Source organism: Pristis pectinata, chromosome 2 (genome assembly GCF_009764475.1).
Source record: "Pristis pectinata isolate sPriPec2 chromosome 2, sPriPec2.1.pri, whole genome shotgun sequence".
Taxonomy (NCBI): Eukaryota; Metazoa; Chordata; class Chondrichthyes; order Rhinopristiformes; family Pristidae; genus Pristis; species Pristis pectinata.
This window is the reverse complement of record NC_067406.1, coordinates 77,065,108-77,081,482: the sequence shown is the minus strand read 5'-3', so window position 1 is coordinate 77,081,482 and position 16,375 is coordinate 77,065,108. Positions and strand designations below refer to the sequence as shown.

The following is a 16,375-nucleotide window of genomic DNA, read 5'->3' as shown; positions in this document are numbered from 1 at the left end:
CTGTCCAGACTTGAAAATCGACTCCAGTTAGCTTAGAAGAGAAATCATTGCTTGTATAGCTACACTCTCATATGCTACCAGCCTCAGGAAAGGACAGTTAAAGAGTTGAAAAAGAAAAATTAGTAAAGAAAATGTTTAAATTAATAGCAAAAAGAATCTTCATCGAAGTTCAAACATTCAATAAAAATTCAGTCAAAAATTATAGTCAAATTGCTCTGGAAAATGGTAAGTTCCTCATTCAGTAATACAGTACATATTCCAGAGCTAAGTCTTGATGAATCTGATGATGTAAATCTTGCTGCTATAACTAGCATGATATATTTGTTTAAATTTACCGAAACAAATACACTCAAGTGATGTTATATGCATGTGAAATCACCAGAAGGCTAACTAGCACTATTATTCAGATTTAGCTAGGGTTAAGCATATTTGCCTATTGCAACATGACATTATGTGTTCAACAGTCATAATTCACTGCATCATTTATTATAGGCGAAGGCCTGTTCAAACCACATTGCTCAAGTGCTTAACAGTCTATTTCTCTTAATCCCAAGTTGCACAATTCAAATGATCCGATTTAATTTGTGAAATTCTACTTTATTTTATTTTTAGATGCATGGCTTAACATGACTAAAGATTGACAAAATTGTGTAGATCAAACAATAATTAATTTGCCAGTAAAAAATTATATGGCCCTGAAAATACCAAGCGCTGCATTTTAAATATAAAACACGAGCAAAAGAAGTTCACAGATTTTGTACTCCAGAATCTATTGTTTTCAATTTCCATAGTTTGCAGATTATTCTGGGGTTAGTCATACAGAAGGAGATACAGAAGGTCATTTCAAAGTTCCTTGCTTAATAATACAGAACACTCACAATACAAAAGCAGAAAATGCTAGAAACACTCTGCGGGTCCAGCAGCATTTGCGGAAAGGGAAACAGAGTTAATGTTTCAGGTCGAAAAGCCTTTGTTATTATGGTACATATGCAAATATAATTTGATTAAATTTATCACAGATATAGAATTTAATTTAACACGGGTCCAGTGTGTGTAAGCTGTTAAGAAATAGACAGGAACTTAAATACAACTAAACTGTTTTTATAAACTATTTCTCAGCACTCAAGAAACAGTCCAGAAATTAATCTCAGAAGAATATCAACATTTGAGTCTTACCCACAAATCAGAACATCCGAAAGTAAAACAAACTAATAGCGTTTTGAATGTTGAAACCGATCAATGCACAATGAAAAAAAAATCACGTTATATTGCACCTTTCAACCCTTCAGGGTATCTAAGGCAATCCACGTTATGGAGGGGTTGAGTTCCTAGAAAACTGTCTGTATTGCGATTTTCTGTGATAGGAACCATGTTTTCTTGATTGAATCCTATGTTATAAGCAGAGATGTGTACCAATGGAAGGTTTTAAGCCACATATCAGCAATGACAAAGTGATCCACTGCCATTACTAACAGCTGAGGCCAACATTAAACTCAGAGAATGGACAAGGCTCATGTGAAAGAAACAAAACATTTTGTTATTTTTTATTTTTATTCACTCAATGCTGCAGGGGAATAAGATTTGGATATGACATCACCATGTCAATTGGGTTGGCAGTCACAGCCAAGTCCCTCCTCTGCCATGCCCTCTCCAGTCCAACATACACCAGTCCTAGGTGCAACATCTTAGAGGATCTACCCTGGGCCCAACACATTGAGGTAATCATGAAAAATGCATGCCAGTAGCTCTACTTTGTTAGGGATTTGAGGAGATTTGGTATGTCACCAAAGACTCTTGCAAATTTCTATAGATGTACGGTGGAGAGCATTCTGACTGGTTGCATCACCGGCTGGCAAGAAGCCTCCAATTCACAGGATTGCAAGAGGCTTCAGAGGGTTATAGACTCAGCCAGCTCCATCACAGGCACACCTCACCTCACCCCCCCCCCCCCACCACTGAGGTCATCTTCAAGAGACAGTGCCTCAGGAAGGCGGTGTCCATCATGAAGGACACTCACCATCTGGGACATGCCCTCTTTTTGTTATTACCATCAGGGACGAGGTACAGGAGCCTGAAGACTCATACTCAACAATTCAAGAATAGCTTCTTCCCCTTCACCATCAAATTACTGAACAATCCAGGAACACTACCTCATTATTCCTTTTTTTTGCACTATTTTTGTAATTTATAGATTTTTATGTCTTTGCACTAGACTGCTGCCACAAAACAATAAATTTCACATCATACATCAGTTATAATAAATTTGATTCTGACATCTCAGAGTGCACTCTGCCACTCACTTCATCTGCAAGGCATATTCTCTGACATGCAAGGCTTGTGGATTCGGAAAGGGATGGGATTTGAGGATTGGGGTTCATGGGAGAAAGGAGGTGTAGAAAGAGTTCAGGGGGTTAATGGGTTAAAGCATCATGATTTAGTGGAAGTGGAGTAAAGGTTGAGGGATTATTTTAAGTTGACCATAGCTTCTGCGGCTCCCCCAAAATGCAGTGCATTAGGGAAAGTGCCTTACAGATGAAGAGCACAGCCGCGTTGCATGCTGGGATATCTGTTCACATGCCCTCGGTCTGGAGAGGGCGTGGCAAAGGAGGGACTCTGCTGTGACTGCCAACCCAAAGAATATGGTGATATCATATCCACATCTTATTGACCCACAGTATTGAGTAATTTAAAATAAAAATTGACAAAATCTGTTGCTTCTTTCACATTACGTCTTTTATTTTTACCCCTACATAAATTCTTTAAGAGCAAATTTTATTCCATTCCTCAAATGTTTGGTAGTGGTTTGTGAATTCAAGTAAGGACAAATTTCCATAACCCAAATGTGGGGGTTGCCTGTAAATGGAATACCTTAGATTGCTGTGTTAAATTTTGGGAGGCTGGGTAATGCACAAATGAACAAAATGAAAATGTTTCAATTTCCCAACAACACACACAAGAAGTGCTGGAGGAACTCAGTAGGTCAGGCAGCATCTATGGAGAGAAATAAAGAGTCGACATTTTGGGTTGAGACCCTTCAGCAGGATTTGAAAGGAAGAGGGCAGTTGCTAGAATAAGGTGGTCGGGGGAGGGGGACGAGCACATGCAGGCAGGTGATAGGTGAGTTCAAGTAATAGTTGAGTCCAGGTGAGAGGGGGAAGGCGGGGTGGGAAAGATGTCAGAAGCTGAGAGGTGATAGGCAGAAGAGGCAAGGGACTGGAGGAGGAGGAATCTGGTAGGAGAGGGCAGTGGACCATGGAATAAAGGGAAGGTGAGGAATATATAGGCAGGTGAGGAGGGCGGGGGAAGGGGAAAGAGAAGGTGGGAGGGGGTCACAGGAAGGAGGGAAGCCAAAGGGCGGGGCAGGGGGAAGAAGAGCGGGGAGGTTACCAGAAGTTAATGTTGAGGACATCAGGTTGGAGACTACCAAGGCAGAATATGAGGCGTTGTTGACTACCAAGGCGTAATATTCCCCACCTCCTTCCCTTTATTTCATGGTTCATTGCCCTCTCCTACCAGATTCTTCCTTCTTCAGCCCTTTGTTTCTTCTACCTATCACCTCTCAGGTTCTTACATCTTCCCCCCTCCCCCACCCTCCTACCTTCCCCCTCACCTGGACTCACCTATCACCTGCCTGTGTGTGCTCCACCTATTCCTCCAACCTCCTTATTCTGGCTTCTGCCCTCTTCCTTTCCAGTCCTGATGAAGGGGTTTGACCCAAAATGTCAACTATTTATTTCTCTCCATAGATGTTGCCTGACCTGCTGAGTTCCTCCAGCACTTCTTGTGTCACTCCAGATTCCAACACCTACAGAAGTTCTTGTGTCTATGTTTCAATTTCCCACATGTTCCTTGAACTGGTGAGTAATAGCAGCTTTACATATTGAAATCATGTGGCAGCCACGTGTTCAGTGAGTCATGAGATAACTTTTGAGGGAAGACAGTCTTTGGTATCTGCAGCCTTAAAGCTGGGCAGCTTAACAACAAACTGTATTTTGCTTTGCTGGTGACTCAATTTGTCTTTAGTGCCTTAATTACACTAAGTCTGCAAGATTTTCAGCTTTCATTTCCACTTTCTGGTAAAGTCGAAGTTCTTTGGGTTTTTTTAATATATCATTAGCTTGCATGAAAGGTTGCAGTGAAAGTTCTTGATCTACTTTAGCAGAAAACAATGGAAGATGCAGCAGAGCTTTGATGACAATGATACAGAGATAAGCATTTTGCTGATGGTCATGCAGAGAAGATTTTCTTCCCTCCTACAATTGCCTGATTCCCAGAATATATGAATGAAGAATACAGCAAAGTAAGAAAGCTGAAAGCTACAACAGCCTTAAGTAATTTTACTATGGGCATCTGAGGCCAATTTGCCTGATCACTAACCCCTAATCTTCACCTCATCCAGAAATCTACATGATCCAAGAATCCTGAAGTGAAACCATAGTTCATTTCCTCCATCTCAAGTCTATTTATCATGGCTCTAGTAAGATTGGCTTCCTCACAACCATGCAAGTTCTAAGGAAGTTGCAATGTTATAAATATCTTATCAAATACCTTGAGAAAACTATCATTTCAGGTGTAAAGGTAAGCTGTTTGCAGCAGAGTACTGCAAAGCAACCAACTTATATGAACAAACTGATTTTTGTAAGAAAGCACAGGGATTGCCATCAACTGCAAAAGTATACACTTGCTCTGATGAAAAACACTGTGATGCTGGAGGCCAGGCAGTATCCATGGAGAAAAGCAGGCAGTCAATGTTTTGGGTCAGGACCCTTCTTCAGGACTGAAGATCAAAAAGGGGAAGCCCAATATATAGGAGCAAAAAGCAGAGCAGTGATAGGTGGACAAAAGAGGCGAGGTGGGGTGGGAAGAAGGTGGTGATACGTCGATGCAGCTAAGAGATAGTGATAGGCAAGTGTAGGGGAGGAGAAGAGAACAGAGACCCCAAGGGATGAGTCAAAGGTAAGAAGGAAAACAAAAGGGCAGGGGGAAAAGAGGCTAGGAAATGGAAGGAAGCATAGTTGGGGGTGGGGATTACTTAAAGTGGGAGAATTCAATGTTCATGCTGTTAGGCTGCAAGGTTCCAAGACGGAAAATGAGGTGCTGTTCCTCCAGTTTGCACTGAGAATTCTCCTGGCAGTGGAGGGGGCCGAGGACTGACATATCTGTGATGGAGTGGGAGGGGCACCAGACCACTTGGCCCATCGAGTCTGCCCCTCCACTCCATCCTGGCTGACCCTTTTTTCTCAACGCCATTCTCCTGCCTTCTCCCCATAACCTCCTTACCAATCAAGAACCTATTAATCTCTTCCTTAAATACACCTAATGACTTGGCCTTCACAGCCCTCCATGACAAAGATTTCTACTGATTCACCACCCTCTGGCTGAAGAAATTCCTCATCTCGAACTCTCCCTCTAATGGAAACATCTTCTCCATGTCCACTCTACTCAGGCCTTTCAGTATTTGATTCAGTATTAATTGAAATAACATCCAGTACAGGAAATGCCCACTTATGGGGGTGGGGGGGGGGATGGTAGGGCTCAGTGCTAGAAAACAGTCTATATCTTGATTTTCCATAGATCAAAGCAGTGTTATCTATGTATGCGTCATGAAACACGAGTTGAAAAACAATGTTTATGTATTCACTTTTTTCACATAAACTTTGTGAGAATGGATTTTATTCCATATCTCAGATTTTTAGGTGGTGATTTTAGGTAGTGGTAGCAGTATTTTCCCCAGAATAGGGTGTCCAAAACTAGGGGGCCTAGATTTAGGGTGAGAGAGGAATGATTTAAAAGGGACTAGAGGGGAAAGATTTAAAAGGGACTAGAAGGACAACTTTTCACACAGAGAGTGGTGAGTATGTGGAATGAGCAGCTGGAGGAAATGGTTGAGGCAGGTACAATAGTATTCGAGAAGCACTTGGATGGGTACATGCAAAAGCAGGGATTAGAGGGATATGGGCCAAACGCAGGAAATTGGGTCTAGATAGATAGGCACCATGGTCGGCATGGACTTGTTGGGCCAAAGGGCCTGTATCCATGCTCTAATTGCTCTATAACTCTATGATTTGTGACCAGTTTGGATGGTGATTTGTGAATTCTGTAAGGGCAAAACTTCCGTTACCCAAACAGTTATAACACAGAGGTCATCTGTAATGCAGAAAGTCTGCCAGTCAAGCACTTCCAAAGTCCTGAATGTGCCAGATTATCAAAGTTTTACTGTACTTACTGCGCTTGTGTGCTAAGTTTTTGAGATTCGTGAACAAGAATTTTTAGTAAATGTGAGGATCCAGTGCAGAAAGTCACCCAGAGCTGGCTGGAGGAAGCAACTGAGCCTCTACTCAGGACATCTTGGATGTCCTGGAGTGGAAAGCCTCATCATGGGAGCAGATGTGGAGGAGGCAGAGAAATTGAGAAAAAGGGATCGGATCCTTGCAAGAGACAGGGTGGGAGGACCTGTAATCAAGGTAGCTGTGGGCGTCAGTGGATTTGTAGAAGGTGTCAATGGATAAGGGATCTCCTGAGATAGAGATGGAAAGATTGAGGAAGGAGAGAGAGGTGTCAGAGATAGTCCAAGTGAACTGGAGAGCAGGGTGAAAATTGGTGGTGAAATTTATGGAACTGTCAAGTTCCACACGGGTACAAGAGGTGGCACCAATGCAGTCATCGATATAGCAGAGAAAGAGTGGAGGAATGGGGCCAGAGTAGAGATTGTTCAACATAGCCAACGAAGATAGCTATAGCTGGGGCCCATGTGAGTGCCCATAGCTACGCCCTTGGTTTGTAGAAAGTGAGAGGAATCAAAAGTGAAGTTGTTTAGGGTGAGGACAAGTTCAGTCAGGTGGAAGAGGGGGAAGGGGACTGGTTCTGTCTCTGGTCAAGAAAGAAGTGGAGGGCAGCGAGGCCATCATGATGGAGAATAAAGGTATATAGAGACTGTACATCCATGGTGAAGATGAGGTTGTGCATGCCAGAGAACTTAAAGCTATGGAAGAGTTGGAGAGCATGTGATGTATCATGGATGTAGGTGGGAGGGGATTGGACCGGGAAGACAGGATAGTGTCCAGGCACGAGGATACGAGCTATGTGAGGCAAGAGTATGCGGAGACAATAGTTCTGCCAGGACAGTCCATCTTGTGGATTTTGGGGAGGAGATAGAAGTGGGCAGTCCTAAGTTGTAGAACTATCATGTTGGTAGCTGGGGGGGGGGGGGTAGGGGGGGGGCAATGGGGGGAAGATCTCCCGAGGTGATGAGGTCAGTGATGGTGTGGGAGATAACGTCCTGGTGGTCCTTGGTGGGGTCATGGTTCAGGGGTAGGTAGGAGGAAGTGTCCGAGAGTTGGCGTCTGGCCTCAGCAAAGTAGAGGTCAGTACGCCAGACTACCACAGCACCACCTTTGTTGGCTGGTTTGATGATAATACCAGGGTTGGTGGGGAGGGAGTGGAGAGCCGAGTGTTCAGAAGGGGTAAGGTTGGAGTGGGTGAGGGGAGCAGAAAAATCAAGACGGCTAATGTCGCACCAACAGTTGGCAATGAATAGATCCAGGGAAGGTAACAGGCCCGGTGGTGGAGTCCGGGTGGGAGAAGAGGGCTGGAGGTGGGAGAACGGGTCATCAGAAAGTGGAGAGGACTTCTTACCAAAGCTGGAGGTGGCGGAAAAAAAGCTCAGCATCATGCCAGGCTCGGAATTCATTAAGGTGGGCGCATAGAGGTTAGAAGGTGAGTCCTTTGCTGAGAACAGACCACTCAGGCTCAAAGAGGCGGAGGTCAGGGCGGATAGTAAAGACCCAGCAGGGGTTAGAGTTGGGGCTAGAGGAGGAAGGGTGACGGGGGTGTAGGGAGGCTGGGCTGGTGAGAGGAAAGGGGTGAGAAGGGTTGGGAGTGGTACAGGGGTGAAGAGTGTGATGAAGGATAGGAGGTGGATGTAGGGGAGGGAACAAGAGGGGGAATAGGAGGAGAGGTCAGGGTAGGGGGAGGGGAAAAGGGGGGTTGGGAGTGGGCTGGTGGAGGGTCAAGGTGGGATGCTGAATTTTGCACCTGTCCAGCAAGACATCTCAGCTGATAGTGTTACAATTTTGCCATTTCTGTGGGTGTTATCCAGTCCCAAGATATCAAGATAATAGAAACAATCATTGCAAACTGCTCTGTGGATTTGACATTCTCAAACCAGTCAAAAAAAGGACATCCGCTCATTTCTGCCAATTAGTTCAAATCACTTCAAAATGATTTAAGAACACAAAACAAATAAATATCATTTGAATATCATTTTATATTACATTAACTGGATACAACAATGGCTCAGAATTTGCTGGAACAGAGCATCTCATTCCATTCTCATCTAAGTCATTATTGGTTGCCTACCATTTGCTGGAACTGGAACTCAATAATGGAGCAGTGAAACTTTGACCAAAGGGATTCAAGCATCAAGAAACACACAGAAATGATTAGGGGGGGGGTGGTGGGGAGGGGAAGGGAGTGAATAGGAATGAATGAATTACGGTCAAATTGGTTCCCAAAAGGTGCACTTACAAAATGATTGCAGCATTGCAGAAGGCCATTTTGTCCCTGCAGTCTGTACTGGCTCTACATACAAACAATACAGCTAGTTCCACACCCCTGCTGTCACCTTAGAGTTCTGCGAATTCTTTCCTCTCACATACCTCTCCAGCTACCTTTTAAAAACTACAATTGAATCTACCTCTTCTAGTATCCCTTAACCACTTGCTATGTAAAATAACATGCCATATTACCAAATGCCCTTTAGCACCAATGTACAATTGTCCAAGTGATTTAATTCTGTCCCTGATTATTGCTTCCAGAACCCTCTCAATCACTGAAACGGTTTGCAGTTACCGAGTGCATCTTTACACCTTTTGTTAAACATAGGTGTTGTAATGTTTCCAATTTTCCCATCTTCGGGCATCACTCCTGAATCTCTAGATGTTTGAAAGGTTTGGCTCAAGTCTTCTCAAGAGGACTGGACACTGAGGAACTCTTGCAGTGACGTCCTGAGGCTGGGATGATTAACCTCTAACAATCACAACCATTTTCCTTTCTGGAGGTACATCTCCAACCATTGTACTGTTTACCCCTTGATGCTCATTACCTTCAAGTTTACAAGGGCTCTGTTATGCCCTATTTGCTCAAGTGATGCCTTAATGTCAAGGCCAGTCTCCATCTTTCCTCTGGAATTCAGCTTCTTGGTCCATGTTTGGACTAAGGCTATGATAAGGAGCAGAGCTAAGCAGTCTTGGCAAAACCCAAATTGGGCAATGGTGAACAGGTTACTGGAGAACCAGCACTGCTTGATAGTGCTGTCAATGATGCCTTCCATCACTTTGCTGATGATTGAGGGTAGACAGATTAGATGATACAATAAATGCTGAACTTGACAACTGCCTTGTAAAAAAATTATACGTGTCACACCTAGGGTTCTCTATCCATTGCCCTGATGTCAGCCTGTGCCCTCCCTATTTAAGTATACCAAGTGGTCTATTGCCAGTTTATTTATCCAACTGTCTTTACAATGCAATCACCACACAGCATTTGGCCACCCTCAGCTCTAGACAATTAACTTCTTTTAAAGAAGAAATTAATTCCAAAGTCTTCGAACAACTACTATGTCCTTACATTAGTTGGGACTCCCTCAGTGCTTTCCTGACATCTAACTATAATATTGAATTGATGCCTGTATGTTAATGATTCTGGAACATTCTGGCTAAAGGCACAACTGGTTCAGGAGTGCAAATCTTCACTGCTATACCTGGGATGATGTCTGGTCCCATGATCTTTGCTGTAACCATGCTCTTGACATTTCTGCTTCTGTGATGATGGTGATCTCAGCAGGAAGCCAAGATGATTATTGAAGTGGCACTTCCAGCTGAACAAGGATGTAACTGTTTCAGCAGGTCCTTGGCAGTTACGTGTTGGGTCACACTGCCATTGACACCTTATTCTCCCATTGACTGTTAAACTGTCCAGCAGCATTCATAATTTGATGTGGCAGACTGCATCTTTGATCCAATCCACGTTATGAGGTTGCTTAGGGTCCGTCTATTGCATGCTGTTTTTGAAGCTTAGCATGTGCGTAGTATTGTGTTGCAGCTTCACAAAGTTGGCATTTTTCTTATGTTTGCCTAGTGCTGATCCCAGAATGTTCTGCATTTGTCATTGAACCAGGATCGATCTGCTGGCTTGACTGTAGTGGTAGAGTGAGGGAATATTTTGGCTTGTTACATTAAAGATTGCAATATTGTGCATTTCTGTTGGTGATGGATAAGCCCACCATGCCTCACGCTGTAGATCTGTCCTGAACCTATCTCATTTAACATGCTGGTGTGCTGGAGGGTGACCTCAATGTGAAGATGAGACTTTTTCTCCACAATGACTGTCCGGTGGTCATTTTTACCTAAGCCATCAACAGATCCATCTGCTGTAGATGGATAGCAAGGACAAAGTGATGCAAGTTTATTCCTTGTGTTGGTACCAGAGTACCCAGTTACCAGATTACTTCTGCAGCAGACAGTATATTCTACGGGGTTTGGTCAGTTTAGTCAATGGTGATGCTACCTAGCCACTTGGGTGATGGGCATTAAAGAGTACCTTACTGCTTTCAATGCTTCTTCCAGGTGTAGTTCAACATGGAGCACTGATTCAGGTGGCACATTTGACAATGTTATGAGACTTCACGGGATCAACATCAATTACAGGGCTACTCCCTCCCACATGTATACCACTGTACTATCCCCTTTGGTCAGTTTGTCCTGCCAGTAGCACAAGATATACTCAGGGATTGTGATGGAGGAGTCTGGCATGTTGTCTGCAACACATGAATCTCTGAGGGCCACTCAGGTTCTTCCATGATTAAGCTGTGTGACAACTATGCTTCCCAGTTGTTTACGAGGAGGACTTTGCAAGGTGATTTGAGAGAAATTCTGCCATGCCTGAATGCACTGCCAAGTTCAGTGCTGTGTGGTCCATCTGGTTTCATCATCTCTCTATTTCAATCTGTAGGGTCAAGTTTTAAAAATGTAAACTTTCCTTTCTAGGCTGCTGAGCTTGATTGACAATGCAGTGACGTAAATCTGTTCATTAAAATTTTACTTAACCTGATAATGTATAAATTTAGGCTTTACCAGAGCTTAATTGGCCAAAGTACAAATGCAGCAATATGAACTCGTGGGAGCAACTTGCAGTGATTCTTAGTTCATGAGATCATATATCAGCTTGCCACAAGCTGCTGAATGAATTACACATTAATAATTATGAGCACCATTAAACACATCATTATTTTGGCAGCAAAATCTGGGCCATTATGTTTCAGCGACTTGAGATAACAATTTTCAGTTTAAGATTATGTCTTGTTCTCCATTCTCCCAAGATAATCATAAACAGCTTCTCAGATATAGTCAGCATTCAATGCAAAATACTGAATTGTTATTTTTAACTTCTAAACCTAAACCAATGACTTGAGCACATGGAGTTATATGTACTGCTTTCTAGTGCCAATTAATATAACAACAATGCATTTTATCAAATAGCTAGTGCCCTTGTTGTTATTTAAGTTCACGACACAATTTGAAGTATCACATCAGAAGGTGGCAAAGAGATGGAATCTATTATTAAGTAGGTGTTAATGTTACAAAGAAAATACTATTAAGATGGGGGAAGAGCCAGTATGGATTTATGAAAGGGAAATCATGTTTGACAGGTCTGTTGTACTTTTTTTTTGAGGTTATAACTTGCAGAATAGATGAGGGCTCACAAATTGATATGGTGCTTGGATTTTCACAAGGTCTGCCTTGAAGTGTCACATAAGAGATATTGAATAAAATTAGAGTGCATGATATTGGAGATAATATACCAATGAGGATTGACACCAGTCTGATACTATGTGTTAAACAGAAAAGAGCAGGAATAAGCAGATAATTGTCACATTAGAAGGCCATGATTAGTAGATGGGCATATGGATTGGTGCTGGACACTAGCGGTTTACGATCTATATCAATGATTTAGATGATGGAATCAAATGCAATATACTCACATTTGCTGATTATTCAAAAGTAGGTGGAAGTGTGGGCTGTGGGGAGGATGCAGAGAGGATGGTAGGGTACAGATAGATTGTGCAAGGATAATCAGGTGGAATATAATCTGAGAAAAATTTATTTTAGTCTTTCACTTTGTGAGAAAAAGATTTAATTTTTTTTAAATAGTGAGCGCTTGGAAACGGCTGGTGTTTGGAGGCATCTGGTCTCCTTATAGGTGAATCTCTTAAAGTTAACATGTAGGTATAGCAAGCAATCGGGAAGGCAAACTGTATATTGATGTTTATTGCAAGAGGAATTGAATACAAGATAGAAACACTTTGATATAATTATTCAAGGCACAAGAGACTAAATATGAACATTACGTACAGCTCTGGTCTCTGTACCCAAGGTGGTATATACTTTCAATAGAGGGAGTGCAGGGGAGTTTCACCAGAATGATTCTTGGGAAGGTAAGGTTGTTGTACGAGAAGAGACTGGACCTATTCTCTCAAGTTTAGAAGAATGAGGTGATTTTTTGGAAACATACACTTCTTTTTTTGTAAGGGACTTGTCAGGGAAGTTCATGTTTCCCCTGGCTGAGATGTGTGAAAACAGGATCAGAGTCACAAAATAAGAAATGACAAGAAATTACTTCTCCCAGGTGGTGGTGAATCCTTGGACTTGTCTACACAAGATGGCTGCAGAGGATCAATCATTGGACATATTTAAGACAGACACTGAAAGATTTTTAGATATTAAGGGAATATGATGTTAGTGCAAAAAAAGTGGCACTGAGGTTAAAGGTCTTACTGAATAACTGAATAAATAGAAGGGTCTGAATGCCCTGAACCTACTTCTAATTCATATGTTCACATCACATTTTATTACAGCTTTTCATGAGAGGTGACATGTTTCCTGTAACCACTGAAACACTGTAGGTAAAAAATAATGCGGTCCATTAGGGCACTAAGAAAATATCAGTGAGATTATACAAGTATAGACCTGCGAAAGAGAAATTATGTTTGACCTACTGGGGTCTTCAAAGGATGTATCTGGTAGAAGAGATAAAGAATCGCCAGAGAATATTGTGTATTTGGATTTTCATGTAGGATGGGGGTTAATATACTGGCATGGAGTGAAAATTGGCTGTGGGGGAAGAAAATGGAATACAAGAATAAATGTGTCTCAAGCGACACCACAAGGATCAGTACTAGTTATAATATGCATCAATCACTTGATGCATAGCAGTTTGCATATTATCAATCCCATCATTAAAAGCCCATGCTTGAACCTCCATCTATCTTCCTCTGGCATGGTCTTGATAATGTTACAGAAAATAATTTTCTTTTTCAGGTGTCAAGATTCACAAGCTTCAGCAGCCACTGCAGATCCACCTCCTCCTTCAAGTCACCTCAGTTCTAATCCAATCTCAGCGTAGTGGCACAACTAGTAGAACTGCTGCCTTATAATTCCAGTGAACTGTAGTACTGTCTGTGTGGAGCTTGCACATTCTCCATGTAACCATGTGGGTTTCCTTTGGGTGCTCTAGTTTCCTCCCAATTCACATAAATGTATTTGCAGATTGGGAGTTTATTTGGTCATTGTAAACTGCCACTACAGTGTAGATGAGTAGTAGAATCTGAGGAGATTTGGGGTGGGTGGTGTTGGTTGGTGGGGAGAGAGACAGGAGTTCATGAAAATGCAGAGAGAAACACATTCTCATGTCTGAAACATCCAGCGTATGGTTTTTCATTTGTGATGACTATGCTTTCCAGGGCTTGGCAAGAAGTTCTGGGATCCATTTATGCATTGCTAAAGTACTGGGCCAGCAGGAGCAGTAATGTTTCCCTCAGACTCAGGCAATTCCTACAGAATCCACCCACTGCACCCAGGATCTCCTCTCCCAAATTTCCCCATCATTAACTAGTCTTGTATTCAACAACATTCCATACTCCAGACTCTGTCATTTCTGCCTCCAATCTACAAACCCCTACCTACTGTCCAACTTCTGTAACTCCCCTCCCCAAAACTTTTAACCGCATGAATATCTCCAAACTTTCAAATCACTGTACTAATCCCACTCACTTACCACAAACTCTAATAAAGTACGTTGTTGGACAAAGACCCACTCCAGTGATTCGAGTACAAGATGGCACTCCAGCATATGGGATGAGGAATTGCTGCATGGTCAGACGTGTTATTATTTGGACGAGATGAAAAACTGAAGTGCTGTGCATCCCTCAGGCAACTACAAAGGATATTTAGAACAAGAGCAGGACAATGATGCCTGGTATCAGCCAATACTTATCCTTCAATCAACATCTCAAAAATAGATCATCTGGTCATCATCACATTATTAATAAGAGGAGTTTTCTATGTGAAAACTGACTGCTATATTTCCTACATCTTAACAGTGATAATATCTCAGAAATACTTCATTGGTGTGGAACATTGGGATGCTCTGAAGTTGTGTAAGATGCTGTACAAGTGCAAGTACCACGTTTCTTTAACATTCATCATACTATTGGCTCCCAGCTGCAATCTATTTTGGAGCATTCCCCACCTCTCAGACTATTTCAGTGACTGGAAATCTGTTCAAAGAAAAACATACAAAACTCCACAGCACTAAGGCATCCAAATCAAGCCCCTCACTACCTCTGCAGTAAGCATCCAGGTCATGGGGTTTAGAGCTGAATTACAACAGGAACAGGTATGTGCCATTGGAATATGGCACAGAGGTTTAATTAGGACTAACACTTACATGGAATGGATGCATAATATGACATCAGAAAATGATGACCTAAAATAGTGGTAAAAATGAAGGAAAAAGAATGTACAATTTTAACCACAATATTCATCCAAAGCATTCTCACCAGATGAATAAAACTATCCTTTCCAATATTTCTGCTTCAAATCTGGTGTTTATATATTCAAATTTACAAAGCTAAATAAAATAGTTAAATTGGATTTCATTGGCACACATGGTAGCATCACTCTGTAAGGATCTTTAGCATCAAAATAGATCCTAAGAGCAAAACACTATTTCTGGAGAAAGACTTAGTACATTACACTTTCCATCACCAATGATTCATCGTGCAGAGCTCCAATATATTGTGGTGGTTTCTGGTACCCTGCTTTTATTAATTACTAAATAATATTTTTGAAGAAAATTTATCATACAGAATTTTTGAGATACAACTTCTGTCCAAAACAACTTTGATTCTCCTGTCATACAAAATAATAATTTGAACAATTTCATCACTGTTAAGAGAATGAGAGATGTAATCTAAATAGCACAATATGGCATTCTTTTAAAGCATGACTGCTATATAACGTGCAATTCAGTGAAATCGTCTCATCTGATTGCAATGTTCCATACAATTGGAATCACCAATAGCCTGTCCTGGTCCAACCATAGAGGCCATGATCAAGAGTGTGCACTAGCACCTTTGCTTCCTCAGGAGGCTAAAGAAATTTGGTATGTCCCCTTTAATCCTCACTAATTTTTATAAGATGCACCAATCGAAAGCATTCTATCCAGATGCATCACGGCTTGGTATGGCAACTGCTGTGCCCGAGACCACAAGAAACTGCAGACAGTTGTGGACACAGCTCAGCACATCAGAGAAACCAGCCTCCCCTCCATGGATTCGGTTTGCATTTCTCGCTGCTGCAGTCAAGCAGCCAAGAAAATCAAAGACTCCACCCACCCCGGACATTCTCTCTTCTCCCTCCTCCCATCAGGCAGAAGATACAAAAGCCTGAAAGCACGTACCATCAGGCTCAAGGACAGCTTCTATCCCACTGTTACAAGACCATCGAATGGTCTCCAAGTATGATAAGATGGACTGTTGACCTCACAATCTACCTCATTATGGCCTTGCACCTTATAGTCTACCTGCACTGCATTTTCTCTGTAGCTGTAATACTTTATTCTGCATTCTGTTATTGTTTTTCATTTGTACTACCTCAATGCACTGATGTAATGAAATGACCTGCATGGATGGCATGCAAAACAAAGTTTTTCACTATACTTCGGTACATGTGACAATAATAAACTAATTTAATTCATTCCATTTGTTATGATTAACTGCAGGGTGAACAAAATCTGCTCTTATCAAGCTTCACAGCATACTGATGCAAGATGAGTGAAATGTTATTATCAGGTCACAAAGTTAATGGAAAATTCTTATATTACATTCTCACATTCACCATGTTCTTCACACACAGCTTCCCCACCAGTCAACCCCAGAATACTGCTCTCTTAATATTTCTAATCAATCTTGCCATCTCCACCCCACTTTCAAAAATATCCTCAAAATTTCTCTACAATCTTCTGACCTTTTAGATAT

At 41.9% G+C, this 16,375-nt stretch overlaps 1 protein-coding gene across 3 annotated transcripts in view; it reads right to left on the bottom strand.

The window, feature by feature from the left end:
• The window catches only part of kcnip4a (potassium voltage-gated channel interacting protein 4a), an 850,536-nt gene that overhangs the window by 688,663 nt on the left and 145,498 nt on the right, over window positions 1-16,375 (bottom strand). The gene's annotated exons all lie outside the window — the stretch shown is intronic.